We start from the raw sequence: 6,760 nt of genomic DNA, 5'->3' as shown, positions 1-6,760 counted from the left end.
TGCCCGTTCGTAGACATCATCTGTTTTGTACAAGGTCCTTTTTGTTTTCTGTAGTCATAGCAAGGTGATGTGTGTGTGTGTGTGTGTGTGTGTGTGTGTGTGTGTGTGTGTGTTTTGTGTGTTTGTATTTCTAAAAATTCATTTTGATCAAAGCCAGCTGTCTCTCAAGAGCCAGTACCTGGCCGAAACACCTAGCCTTAAGCAGAGTGACCCTCTACCATACAGAGTAGAAACTCACTTCTGATGTCTAGAAAAGGCCCTGTTAGATCTTTTTAAAGGCAGTAATACCAGCCCACAAAGTATAGTATTTATTAGCTTTAGTTACTCTGCAACCAAGACTGGATTAGTTTTTTATTTTTGAACTCAGTACCTCTCAGTATTTTGTAGATTGCTAAACTGTGGGCATTTGAATTGAATTTAGTAAGGCAGCAGTATTATGGAAAGGACATAATAGAGCAAATTTATTAGCTCCCTTCTCCCCTTTCTTTACCTTCAAGACACCATTGTCTTGTGGCTTTTTATTCCTCATTAAACAATTTCATTTTGCATGTCAGTGTTTGCAGACATCCTGCACCTGCGTATTGTGACTAACTGGAATAATGCCTGATCAGTATCTTTGGACCCTGGTTGAATCTCCCTTCTTAAAGAAGTTCTCCCTGTTTTCTTTATATAGTAGCTGCCACTTGAGGTTTCTGCTTTGAAGCATTCCTACAACTTCTCTGCTGTCTTATGGAAGGACTGCCTTGAAACCTTAATTGTATATAACAGACCAGAAATGTAGATTAAAGGAGAGTTGTCAGTAGGTTTTTACCCTTCTCAGCTTTAAATACAAGCTATTGTGTTGTTTATCTTGATTTCCTATCAAGTGTCAGTAGTGGCCACTAATGTCTTTGTGACTAACCAAGACATATGCTCAGGGCCTGCAATGTCTGTCTACCTTCAAAGGGAACTGGATAGAAGTCCCCCACAGCATATACAGTACTTCCCTGGCCCACGGAGACTCACATTCGTGTTGAAAAAGAAGTTTGAGTCTTCCCTTGTCTATCCATTTATTAAGCATCTACTGTGTGTAAGACATTCAAAGACAAAATAAAAAGTTCCTTCCCTGTATATTTTGTGCATTGATTTACTTCCCAAGCTTGCTCTGGAAATAGACTATTAAGTGAGTAAGACATTGAAGATGGCTGCTTTGGGGACCAGAAAGAAGTTAAAATAAATGCAGTTGAAAGAGCAGAACTGGCAGCTGTTTCAGGAGTCTGTTTTCTGAACTGAATGCACCCTGCCTCCGGAAAGGTGAAGAGGGGCAGTGCTTGGCTTAAGTTTAAAAGCATCCCATTCCAAGCTTAGCTGTGGGGTTTTTTTATGGCAGGCTGGCCGTAATGGGAGATCAGATGAATGAGGGGATAGCCAGAGAATGTGACTGTCACATGGCTTTTCTATTTAAATAATCTTGTTTTTCTGGAGCTCTGGCACTTAACTAACTTGGATCTGGGGCCCTAACAATTAACATGATATTTCCTGAAGCAAAAACAATAATACCAAGGAAAACTTTAGCATGGCATGTTCTCTGAAGTTGGTGGTGGAACATGAAATGGTTTGATATAAACATCCATATTCTTTTTAAAGTTTGATATTTGTGTGCATCTGGTGTTGAATTTTTTGAGTGAAGTTAAAGAGTCATAAACTAGAGCTTTGGAACACCTAGTGATCTAGTCCAGTTTTATCTTATGTGGGAAAAAGCTCAGATTGTGGCTTCACCAGGGTCTCATGGTCTATGACGTTAATAACAATGATGAAAATTTTCATTTATATTAGTACTTTAAGGAATGCAAAGCACTTTATGAATATCTTATTTGACCCTTATAGCCACCCTGGAGGTAGATGCTTTTATTATCTCTGTTTTACAGATGAGGAAACTGAGGCAGAGTTAAGTTACTTGCTTTGAGTCATAGCTAATAAATGTTTGAGGTAGGATTTGAACTCAGGACTTTCTGAATCCAGGCCCATCCTGCTATATACTATGCCCTCAGCTCTAACTGCCTCATTTATTCAGAATACAGCACACCTGGGTCTCCTCTGCCTTGTCACAGAGCATTGATTATCACATGACACTACTTCAGCAGAAAGATTTATTAGTTTCCTTTTGCGGCTTTTATTTCTATAACAGGTAGGGAATGACTTGTATATGAGAAATCATCTAGGACATGTATGACCAGAAAAGGTAGGTGTCTTGAGAATAAAGAATTACAGAGGCTCCCTAAGCTACTTATGGTATATACAGAGTCTCAGAGGAAGGCCGCCAGCATATTGGGTGTTCATTAATGGTAGAGAAGGAGGGCTCAGTATATAGAATCACTGAACTAAAAGAGCTTATAGTGACCTAATACTCAGTCTCCTGCCTCAGACTTTATCCAAATTCAGATTCTGTTTGAAGACTCCTAGAGAGGAGGAGTTCCTTACTTTCTGAAGCAGTAATTGTCCTATCTAATTTATTCCTAATTTATTAGGGAGTCTTAGCTTACATTCTGCCTAAATTTGTTTGTGCAAGTATGTCCCATTACTCCTGTTTCTGGCCTTTGGGGCCAAGTAGAGCAGTTCCTTTTCCATGGAAAGGCCCTTTATATATTTTGAAGACACTTCCCCCAAATTTTTCAGGCCAAACTTCTCTACTTCCTTTGAACCTCACTATCCTGGTTGCCTCCTCACCTTCAGATATTCCCAGTGTTCCTAAAATGTGGCCTCTCTATATGAATGTTACATTCCAGGTGTGCTCAAACTGCCACTTCCCTAGGCCTCCGTACAGGCTAGGATTGCATTCGTTTTTAACAGCTGCTATATCATGTTGACCCATTGAACCTGTGATCCATTAAGGGAAGAGAAAGGGAACAATCATTTATAAGTGCTGCCTATATCTGAAGCACTGTGCTACACCCTTTACAAATAACTTGCTTACTCTTCACAACATCCCTGGGAGAGAGGTGCTACAAAACAGATGTTATCTCTATTTTACAGTTAAGGAAATTTGAGGCAGACAGGCTAAGCGACTTGGTTGCAGTCAGCATTTGAGCTTGAATCTTCCTATCTCCAGGCCCAGCTCTTTATTCAGTCCCCTACCTTACTGTTCAGTCATATTAGGCTCCTTGTGACCCCTTGGACCATAGATAGCATGCCAGTGCTATCCATGGGGTTTTCTTGGCAAAGATGCTGGAATGGTTTGCCAGTTTCTTCACCAGTGGATTAAGGCAGACAGAGATTAAGTGACAATTCAAACAGGTAGGACGTGTCTTTGGATTTGAACTTGGGTCTTCCTGACTCCAGGTACAGCACTCTATCCACTGAGCCACCTAGTTGCCTCACCTTCTCTGCTCTACCTAGATGCTAATAAAACTTAGATATTTTTCCAGATGAAATGTCAACTATCCATTGCTCCCCTCTGGACAATAACAAGAGGACATGGAGGGATTATATCCTGGAGCTCTTGCACCAATGAAAAGTAAGGCATAGAGATCACTAATCTTCGCTATGAAGAAGTTCTCACTATTGGTCTTGACAAAGCAAAAAAAAAAAGTGTGTTTACTAAGTTTTCAGTTTAGAACCTGATGCAAATTTCAGCTCTCCATCCATTATAAATTCCAAAGAACTCTATGACCAAAATACTGAAATGACTTTGGAAGCTTCTATTTAGGCATTGGATGGTGTGGCTAGTTATGGAAACAGGACCTGCCATGCTAGCACACAGCACGGGGAGTCAGCTAGTGGGGTTGTTGCTGAGGAGGGGGTGGCAGCTTTCTTCTAGTACATAGATCTAGAGTGATGTTGCCATGGATGTAGGAGTGGCTGCTCCTGATTCTTTTGAGGGTAAATTATAGTGTTGAGAACGGCATTGCTGTAGTTGGAAAAATGTTTAAATTTGATGAAGATGTGAACCTTGGTATGGGACACATTAAGAACTTGACAAGGGAAGATGGATCACGTTCCTGCCACTGCTGCTACTGCTGCCGTGGTTAGTTGAGATGGGAGGAAAGTTCAGATTTCTGTCCATATTAGAGCCTTGTCCCTGCCTGAAATGGGGTGGTGGTAGGGTCATGAAGGGGGAACTCGCCATGCAGCAGGACCATCAAGGTTGCCTGTGTCTTGATGCATTGCTACTGCTTAAAAAACACACATACACACACGTACACATACCCAACAAAACACTCTTATTTTCTGTTTTAATAACTCTTTAAGACAGAAGGGTAAGAGCTAGTCAAATGAGATTAAATGACTTGCCAGGTCACAGCTAGGAAGTATTTGAGGCCATATTTGAACCCAGATTCTCCTGACTCCAGATCTAGTACTCAATCCACTGTGACCTAGCTGCCCCACTGCATTGCTTCTTTATTTTTTTTTAAATCCTTAACCTTTTCTCTTAGAGTTGATACTGTGTACCTGTTCCAAGGCAGAAGAATGGTAAGGGCTAGGCAAGCTGGGGTAAGTGATTTGCCCAAGATCAAACAGTTAGGAATTGTCTGAGGCAAGATTTGAATCCAGGACCTCCCATCATTAGTCCTAGATCTCTATCTGCTGAGAGCCCCTCAGAGAATAAGGGTCTCCATCAAGGTCCATCAAGTCAATGCAGAAGGCAGAGCCCTATGTTTGATCCCTATTTTCTGAAAATCAGGCCACAGGATGGATAGATACCCAATCAGACCCCTCTGTGTGACTCTCTTCTGATCAACACTTTTATTGGAATTATTATAATCTTATATATATATTTTAGGATAGCTTCAAGTTTTATGAAATCGATATAAAATCCATTTATAGAACTCCCCTTATTACTCTATAATAAACCAGCATTTAATGAGTTAATAGTTTATACCCTCAGTGAAATAGCAGAAGCTGCTTCAATCTGTCTCAAGAGTTGAAGGACACAGTATGAATAAACCACAATATTCTCACACTTCCCCACTTTCCCACGTTAGATTTGTCCCCCCTAATTTTAGAGTTCTCACATTTAACTCTACCTTTTGAAATTTGAAGGTTCTTTTTATTAAAATAAAACTTAGATAAAGTAGGGTCAGGGAGGACTCTGCCTTCTACATTGACTTGATGGACCCTGATGGAGACCCTTATTTCTCTGAGGGGCTCTTGGCATCTTTCTGGCACACTCCTCGATACTGAGTCTTTTGGTGCTCCGGAAAGATGACCCTGAAGCTAAAACTTAGTAGGTCTTTACTGAAGCTGGAAAAGCTTCAAGTAAAGAGACAGAGATGAATTCTTTTTGTCTGAGGCTCACCACCAGATAGTTGCCAACCTTGGAAGACTTTTCAGCCATGCAACTCAAGTCTGGAAAGGAACTGCAGCTTAACTTGGTGAAGGGAGCATTGGCATTGATGAAACTGCAAAAACTCAAAGAGGTAGAAACACACAGTCTGTAGCCAGCAGAGGAAAGGGGGGAAAATGCAGGGAACAGCTTAATCTAATTTGTGTGGAGAGAAACAATATGAGATAAAGCTAGCATCAATATGGCAGGTGGATTGCTGCCAGATTATGGATGAAGATGAATGTGAGTCGATGGATTCTAAAATTTACTAGCAAGGGAGTAGGGGACCATTGAATATTTTTGAGCCTAGTGACATAGCAATATCTGTGTGTAAAGGTTAGAATGCCATCTGTGCTGGACTTTTTAGGAAACTTAAGTCTTCTAGGGGGGTGGTAATGAGGATCAAGTAGGTTTCAGGAGTGAGAGTATAAAGACTTACTAGCTGATCTGATGGGGAGAATCTGAGAATCAAAAGAAATCCCTAAATATTTGAACCTGGTAGACAAGATGATTGGTGCTGTTGCTGATAGAAATAGAGATGGAGAAACAGGTTAAAGTGGGCAACACTAAGGGTATCCTGGGCACCCTTGAGATTATGGAACATTTGATTGTTTTTAAATTTTATTTTTATTGATATTTTTAGTTTTGATAACACATTAATTTCTAAGTAAATCCTTTCATCCTTCCCCATACCCATCTAGCCATTGTAACAAAGATTTAAAAGCAAGAGAAAAAAAGCAGTTCAGCAAAACGAATAAATCAGTATCAGTAGTGTATGCAATATTCCATATCCTTAGCCTTCTACTAATGCTGTTTTGGGAGGGAAGTACATTTTCTCTCTTTGTCCTGGGGCCTAGTTTGATGAGCAATTTTGATGCAAAAGCCATTTATTAAGTGATTTCTTAGTGTGAAGCCCTTTCTCTTGGGTAGCTTATCCCTAGTGGCTGGGGGTGGATGGAGGAGAGACCCAGTGTTCCTTATCTAATGCCTATTGTATTGTGTGCCCAGACTCCTTCCAGGTGTCCCTGGGGTAAGGGTTTCAGAAAGCAACAATAGCTGTCATTCCTTAGCTGGTATTTAAGAGCTCTGCTTCACGCAGAGAAAATAAAATAGCAACAAGTGGGAGCAGCCTTTCCTCTCATACCATATGTTTCCACGGGTATGGATTTTACCATTCCTGGGAATTTGCTAAGTGTTCTGCTCTTTGGGGGAAGTCAGTGTCTGGGCTCTTGTTATCATGAGGATTATATATATTGCAGTCTCCTCTTTTGGGGGGGAGAGATGATGAGTAATGAGACACGGAGGAAAGAGATTTTGGAGTCAAAAGACCAGAGTTGACTGGCCATTTTGCCATTTATTCCCTGGGTGATATATCATCTCTCTTCCTGGGCTTCCATTCCTTTACTGGCTAAGTAAAGGCATTGGACTAGCTCATCCCTAAAGTCTTTTCCTGCTCTA

Source organism: Gracilinanus agilis, chromosome 3, assembly GCF_016433145.1.
Source record: "Gracilinanus agilis isolate LMUSP501 chromosome 3, AgileGrace, whole genome shotgun sequence".
Taxonomy (NCBI): domain Eukaryota; kingdom Metazoa; phylum Chordata; class Mammalia; order Didelphimorphia; family Didelphidae; genus Gracilinanus; species Gracilinanus agilis.
Note: the sequence above shows the minus strand (reverse complement) of the source record.